We start from the raw sequence: 8791 nt of genomic DNA, 5'->3' as shown, positions 1-8791 counted from the left end.
ACGGTTCTGCCGTCTCCTGGTTTGGTCCCGAGCCTCTGTGTCATGTGCAGCTCCCAGAAGTTGGTTAGCTGTAACCTCAATAATAGGCAATGGTGTTATCAGACTGGCCAAAGCACATGTGCCCTGACAATCTCCTTTCAAAATGGGGGTCAACCGCCTGGCAGGTCCACACATCCACCATACATCCGCAACACCTCTAGTTAATAGTGACATTAGTGATGCAGGCAGTAGTAGGGAGCCTCCCATAGTCTATACCTCTACCTGTACCAGTGATACAGCTGTAATATCCCCCATATGCCTTAACCCCCCATGGTGTCTTGTGGGAGGGACTTCTGGGAACACAAGACTCAGAGTTTTACACAGGGTTGAATTTGGCTTATTATAATAGAAACTTTCCAATATTCACATCCAACCTTTCCCATTGCTTAGGGCAAATGGGTGAGCAGCCAGAATAGGTCTGGCATGTCCACATACGACACAGTCCTTTCTATTAAGTGTTTTGGCTGTGTATCTCATATAGGCCAACCACATATTCTCCCTTTCCTCATAACCAGTTTCAGTCCCCAATTGGTCACTATCTGAGATGTCTTTTACATTTATTACCTGTACCAGATTGGAGAGCTTAGGTGATGGCGTGGGACTTGGTCTTGAAGTGGTGGAGGAGGCCGGCTGAACCCTGGTCCATTGGAACTGGTGGTGGTTCTGGCAGTACTGCGATGGTAACATCCCCATCGTATCCTAATCAGACAGCTCAGGACTACAAGCAGTCCTGTAAAGCCCCATCCTCTCCCAGAGAACACATCATCAGCCAGAGATCAAGCAACACTTTCACTTCTATGAATGTACACAGTGATGAAAGGTCGGGGTCAGGGATTCTTCATTAAGGAGTTGATCCCCGAGCTCTATTAGCAACGGTTCTTCTCCTTAACTCTGTGATCATTCGGCAGTGTCAGTGTGTCTCACCCTCCAAGTGCGATATGCCCCCAGGTCGAGTGAATCACCTTCTCCTTTAATTCACCTGTAATGCATAAAATCTTGGACATACAGGTTTGGTTAACAAACAGTTTCTCATTTGTTCTATCTGATTATATATTTAACTTCTATGCCTATTTGTTAGCTAGAATTTTTTAAATTTTAAATTAGTTTATTATCCAATAGGCCCCATCCTATCCTAGACCACAATGTACCCATACCCCTCCCCCTTTTGATACCTGGCACTGGCCAGGTAACAACCTTACCTACTCTAAATAATGACTTAGGTAAGATTAGTAAAATATTTTTATGTTCTACATTATCATGAAGGAACGTACCTTTCATTTTCCACATGTCCAATTCTCCCTTGGGCTTGGGCGTCCATTCATATCTATCTTTTACCAATTATCTGTCAAGTGACTTATCTACTTTAAAATGTATCTGTGCTGCTTATATATGTTAAACCCTTTCTCTCCTATCTTATTTCACAGCCTACCTTGCTCATTTCCTGGTCCACCCTCCCCACTCTGCTCTCAAACCTTCAAGGTCTCAACAGTGCGGGGTAGACCCCTCTGTCTGCCTTTTTCTAATAATAGTCAATAACAACTATGTGTTCCTTTGCAATATTAACTAAGTGTCTCACTGTTTTGACTTTATCTGAAATCATGGATTTAAAAATAACAACATGTCTTATAGTGTCAATCTCTAAAGTCCTTACATAACCTTAATAAACCTATCTCTATCCTATCAATAATCCTAAATCATCACATATGTCATATACCCCTGTCAATTTTAATACTATTTAAATAAAAATCTTCTAATGGCCAAAACAAATGCTAACCATATAAAATCCTTTCTTTACTAATAAGCTCTCTCCCCCCAGGATCACTCCTCTAAGAACTGAAACCTATTTCTTTACATTAAGAATTTAAATGCTTATGTATTTTCCTGCCCTATAGGCTTAAAATATCTCCTGTTCAAACCTCAATGTATCATATCTTCCCCCATTTATTATTGATGACAAATGGGATTTTTTCTGTTGTAATACCAAATCAATAACAGCCCATTCAAAACCGTCATAGCCAATGTTTAAAAACAGAATCCTGACTCCTCTGTGGTTAAAACTACAATTATGGTCAAGAGTTATAAACTCTATTATAATCAATTTACCTCAAAACTAGTATCCCAAATGACCACAAATTCATTATCCCCACTACATCCCCCCCCGTGGGTGATCAAACCACAGGAAAATGCAATGAAAACAGGTCAAAAGGTTACACCACCCTTTTACACTCGTGTTCCATACCATGTCTAGACATACCAAAAGAACCCTTTATTTAAAAAAAGTCCCTTGTCTAAATAAAACTCAGAAAATAATCCTCCTAATATATATTGTCTCTCGGAACACGGAAACCCCTTAACCCAAACGTTTACCACAAAAACAAAACCTAATAATTATGATAATACCCTCAAATCATTCGTTTTAAATTTCCCCGATGTTTCATGTAACTCATTCACACAACTGTGATAAACGTGTACTGTCCCTTTAAAAATTCCCAGCCAGCCATACCAGTTTGCGGGCCAGTCATTGTTCACCCTAATGAAAACAGATCACATTTAGAATACGTTTACTTATTGTTCGAATTCTCTGGTGTTACCTAAACAAAAACCAATAACTTTTAGCAACTTTTGAAAAGAAACTCAAAGCTATAATGCACACATTTTCCCTCTAAATGACACAACCAATTTTCTCTAGCATGATTTAATACGGCCACACCCGGTGGGGAAAGTACAAATTGTATCCCGTTTCTCCTATAATACCCAATGCTAAATTCAAAGTTGTGGTTAAATTTATGGATTTGCCAATCATTATCAAATGTTAAATATACAGGTTTAGTAATTTTATCAAATAGATTAGTATAGTTCAAATAAAGATATGCGTTTACTAGCGCTCAACCTGTGTTCAGAACACAGCAACTTTCAACGAACTCTAAATCATTGTTGACTAACTGCAACAGGCAATAGTACGGGTTCGATAAACCAAACACAAATTATCACAAAGGTTTGATCTTGGATAGAATTTACAACGGCAATCAACATCTCTTAATCAAAACCATACTGCCAGAAGTATAGAAAATAATTTACCTGAACAATGGCCGAATCCATTCGAGTAACGTAATCGTGTATTCCACCTAATGACGTTGTTTTACGTCGTTATAATAAAATGTCCATCATAAAGCGCCATGGGGATCCGGTTATAGTTGTTCTATTAACCATGTGAAAGTGCCCAGGGACACCCCAAATATCAGTAGGAATATCACAAATAAGGGGCCAGATATCCCTAGCCTTGCCCAGGGAGGGAGAAATGTCCCTCTAACTGGGCGAGGTTCCTTTTTCAGGGGAGGCGGAGTTTGATGCCGCATCACCTGAGTCAGGAGTGTCTTCATTTGGAATCGAATTTAGGCCGCTCAATTCAGCTCTGACTTCTGTCAGTGTTCTGGAAGGAATTGGAGCTGGAGTGCAATGTGTGAGGTGGTGCCAAGGTGCGCCTGATTTACCTTTGACCTGAACTGAGTGTGAAGTAACCTCCTTCACTTCGTACGGTCCAGTCCACCTGGGTTCCAGCCACTTTCTCTTGTGGACTTTAACCCTCACCCAGTCACCAACTTTTACCTTTAGTGGTGGCGTGCCTCCCGGCAGCTCCCCCTCTTGGACCTTGCGAACCTGGGTAGAGAGTGCTGCAGAGAGTTCCGTCAGTAGTTTCACATAATCAGACATTTCAATTTGTTGTACATCAAGAGCGGGCATATGACCTCCCTCCCTTGGTGGACCTTAGCTTTCAACGTCTGATTTGCGTGTTCTACCAACCTTGAGACTGGGGCGGTTCACAGATCCAAATCTGTGTGTTATGCCAAATCTCTCTTCCACCTGTCTCAGGTGTTTATTATTCATTTTCGGATCTGATTTGTCGAGGAATGCCATACCCAGGTATTAGTTCTGTTTGTAGCCACTTAATGACTGACTTGCCATCTTCCCTTGCTGTTGGTATTGCCTCTACCCATTTAGAGAACCTATCTACCATAACTAAGAGATATCGTTTCCCTTGGGATACATTTTCGGCGCCCATATCGGTGTAATCTATGCTAATGTCCTGAAAACACGCATTAGGCACTGGGTATGGGCCCATTGGTGTTTGATGTGGTTTCTTTGGATTGTGGTATCTGCTATGGTGGTATAAACTAGTGTGTTCGGGCTACTTCCTGTTTTAAACCGCTATTTTCTATCTTTGTATGCTTATCCCGTCCTTGATCGAAATCTAGGATGTATCATCGGTGCCGACACAGGCTTATCTCTTGTGTTTCACCCTCGCACACAAAGAGTTAATGAGTATGTGGTGATATCGTCGGGGGTGTGTTATCGGAATCTGTTCAGTGATTTATATAAGCATTTTCTAAAAATGATTTGGCAATATCCTTTTGGAACAATATATTAGTAAATTCAAGCGGTTCTATAACAATTGTCAGAATAATTTTAGCACTTTGGGAAATACCAACAGCAGAAAGAGGGAAAAAGTAACCAGTCAGTATTCAGCATGGCGGCTGGGTTAATTCACAGCTCGGCGGCTGGTATGAGCAGTATTCGGGCTCAACAGCCGTAAATGTTACCCCGTTTATGTATTCTTAGTATGGCAATTATTCCCCAACAAATGTTTTCTCTTTATTTAATCGTCAATATACTCCCAATCTCTGGACAGTAGAACGTCAAAACTGACTATGGTTACAAATAAATTTTTCCGACTTCACTTCATACATAACCTATTTAAAATAGGACGGTTTTCTATGCAGATTTCAGTCCATTTAACTTCACTTCATACACAACCTAAATCCATAGGACGGTTTTCTATGCAGATTTCAGTTCATTTATCATTTAACTTCACTTCATACATAACCTGATCAACAGGACGGTTTTCTATGCAGATTTCAGTTCATTTATCATTTAACTTCACTTCATACACAACCTGATCAACAGGACGGTTTTCCGTGCAGATTTCAGTTCATTAATACACCTGGAACCACACCTCAGACACAGCCTAAGTAATAGGTCTATGCAGATTCGGTTCAACCACACCTCATACACGACCTATTCGATAGTACACAACTTATCAATAGGACATTTTACATGCAGATTCGGTTAACAAGTCTCCATTGAGACATCAATTTAAACATATATCAATATATTTTCCATGCAAGATATCTTTTAACCATGCCTTAATTTCTTAAAAGTAATTTAACAGCAATTCATACTCACGCTCAGTACTACTGATCAAAAATTTGGCAATTAACTAAAATATAATATGCAGATTTTTGATTTAACAGGCTCTGCTTACCTTTTATGTCGAGCGCTCTGATCAGTTTCCTGAGGCAAGTTGAATGGCCGATGTCTCCTGGTGACAGGTCACTCTTCCGTCTGGTTTGCGCTCAATGATTTGTCTCCTCTCACACCAACTTGTCATAGATCGAATTCAGATGTTGAAACCATCCTCTGCTACCAAGTTTTGTTGGTGTTTCATTTACTGGAGAGTGAGACCAAATCATGGACACTGGACAGAGTGGAATCAAGTATAGCAAAAGGCAGTTTATTAAAGTCAAAGATATCTTGTCCGGCAGTTTAGCATGACACGGACCTAATCATATGGCTCTTAAGGAGTCAGCTGAAAAGGGTAGTCTAAACAGAGATTACAGCAGATTTTATACATGGAACAATGTAGGTAGAGTCTCTTCGTTTTGGTCTTCTGACTGGTCCTGAAGAGTTGGAGGCGGGTCTGCTCTGGCCATAGCAGTAGCCCCATTGGTGCACAGCAGAGTCCTCTGCTCTTGGCACCCGACCAGTAGAGAGGGGAGTGAAGTGTGTGTGTTCATGCGATGTTGAAATATTTGTGTGTCCAGGAGTCATGAGATAAGGGGAACTGTAACTGGCCGTTACTGTCTGGGGCTAGGGGGTTTCCTGATTAGAGGGATGTGAGCAATTACTTAAGTCAGGCGGTTTAGATTTGGCGCTCTATAACTGTTTTGTGCGGTTAGTGTCTTTGTGACAAAATGGGGAACCATGTGTTATGCAACAACAGTCTTATGTCTTAGTAATGGGGTGCGTTGTGCAAGCTTTAATCCTATGGTCACAAGCAGGCTCTAAATCAGCCTAGGCCACCTAAATCATGTTTAATATATGTGCTTGATTTATGAGCTATGTATATGAATATATGTATATATGACACTAGCCTATTTAGCGTATTAGGGGATTACGAACCTGTGGTTGAACACAGTGTTCACCACTAATAATTGCACTCAAATGGAGTTCATTCAACTTTTTGATTAGAGTTGTTCACGATTTAAAGAGAAGCCACCTACACACATTGTCTGTTTATGCTGCCTTTCCATTTTATTATGTATTATAATTTTTCTAATATTATCATAATATTTCAATTTTAATATGCATTATTATATGACCTAGATCAGGTCATAAACCACAGCACTTTAAACAAAGTTATAGTTGGATTTTTCTTTTGAAGGGAAGCAATTGAAGGCTGTGGGCGCCCAAACCTGACTCCTACTGTTCAACTCACTAAAGGGAGGAATCTGTAACATGCAGTAACACAGATAGGACAGCAGTCTGTGCCCGTACTTGACTGGCCAGCACCCATTTGAAGTCATCAGCCAGCACTCAGAACAGCTCATTTCAAATGATAACATGTTAAAAATAAAAACATAAATATATGTCAGCTACTTCAATAAAATAATTTCTGCATCAGTCATACCATTAGATATGAGTTCAGGCAATGTTTTATTTTTATATAGATTAGGCTATGCTTTAAAACTGTTAAAAACATTTGATATGGGCTAATAGGTTTTTAAATTGTCACAAAAAATACTATCAGTCAACATAAAGTACGTGTCTGTGACATTTGAGATCTAAGAGACAGAAATGACTAACGTAAACGTTTAAGTTCTAGTAAGTAGTTCATATTGACTTCATAGAGACTAGGCGATATGTAGTATTTTTATTAAATATATGGACACTTATGAATAATAACCTATAGGCTACAGCTGTTGAGACAGCAGGTGGTATTAAATTAAACTAAAAAGAACCACAAACAAGTAGAGAGGAGATCCGATCAGGGAGAGTTGAGTTTGAGTGTAACCATTTCTCCAGCTCAACCTATTTGTGGAGCCAATTGAGTAGTGTGCAGGGTGACTCTTATCTTTCAAACCACCGCTACATCGTGTTTGACAGGGGGCCAAATACACTTTGGTTTCATTTCTTCAATTGTGAAACTCCTCAGCTGCTTCAGTTACACTGCTTCAACAAAGCTCAAATGTCGGTCTATCACCTTCAGTCAGATAGCCCTAAAGAATGTGGCAAGCAGTCACAACTAAGAATTGAAATTAAAAAAGAACCACAAACAAGTAGAGAGGGGTTCCGATCAGGGAAAGTTGAGTTACGTTTGAGTTCAACCATTTCTCCAGCTCAACCTACTTGTAGAGCGGACTGAACAGTGTGCAGAGTGACTCTTATCTTTCATACAAATCAAATGAAATGTTATTTGTCACATGCGCTGAATACAACATGTGTTGTACCGTGATACTCTTAATTACAAGGAAGAAAAATTAGCAAAATAAAAAAAGTTTATAGTAACGCAATAAAATAACAATAACGAGGCTAAATACTGTGCAAGGAGTACCGGTACCGATTCAATGTGCAGGGGTACGAGGTAGTTGAGGTAATTTATGTATGTATGTATTATGTACATGTGGGTTGGGCTTAAAGTGACTAGGCAATCAGGACAGATAATAAACAGAGTAGCAACAGGGTATGTGAAAAGTGTGAAAGTTTGTCTGTGTGAACGTGTGTGTGGAGTCAATATGCATGTGTGTGTGTGTGTGTGTATGTGTGTTGGAATGTAAGTGTAGTATGTGTGAGTAGAGTATGAGTGTGCATAGAGTCAGTGAAAGATAGTCAGTGCAAAAAACAGGGGGTCAATGTAAATAGTCCGGGTAGCCATTTGATTAACTGTTCAGCAGTCTCATGGCTTGGGGGTAGAGGCTTTTCAGGAGCCTTTTGGTCTCAGACTTTGTGATCCGGTACCGCTTGCCATGTGGTAGCAGAGAGAACAGTCTGACTTGGGTGGCTGGAGTCTTTGACAATTTTTAGGGCCTGGCAGGGAGCTCGGCCCCAGTGATGTACTGGGCCATATACACTACCCTCTGTACCACCACTACATCATGATTGGCAGGCGGCCAAAAACACTTGTTTAATTTCTTCAATTGTGAAACAGCTCCGCTACTTTAGCTAAACTGCTTCAGCCAAGCTCAAATGTCAGTCTGTCACCTTCAGTCAGATAGCCCTAAAGAATTTAGCAAGCAGTCACTCACAACTCTGAGAATTGAGCGGGTCATGAATTAGTTGAATTAGTTACCAACAGTGGTAAAAAAAAGTACCCTATTGTCATTCTTGAGTAAAAGTAGAGATACCTTAATAGAAAATGACTCAAGTAAAAGTGAATGATCCAGTAAAATACTTGAGTAAAGGTCTAAAAGTATTTAGTTTTAAATATACTTAAGTATCAAAAGTAAATGTAATTGCTAAAATATACTTAAGTATCAAAAGTAAAAGTATATATCATTTCAAATTGCTTATATTAAGGAAACCAGAAGGCACAATTTTAGTGTTTTAAAAAATGTACAAATAGCCAGCAGCACAGACCAGTGTGCCAGATCAGAGGCAGTAGGGATGACCAGGATGTTCTCTTGATAAGTGAGTGAAT

This window comes from Salvelinus namaycush, chromosome 30, assembly GCF_016432855.1.
Source record: "Salvelinus namaycush isolate Seneca chromosome 30, SaNama_1.0, whole genome shotgun sequence".
Lineage (NCBI taxonomy): Eukaryota > Metazoa > Chordata > Actinopteri > Salmoniformes > Salmonidae > Salvelinus > Salvelinus namaycush.
The sequence above is the reverse complement of the archived record's forward strand: the minus strand, read 5'-3'. Positions refer to the sequence as shown.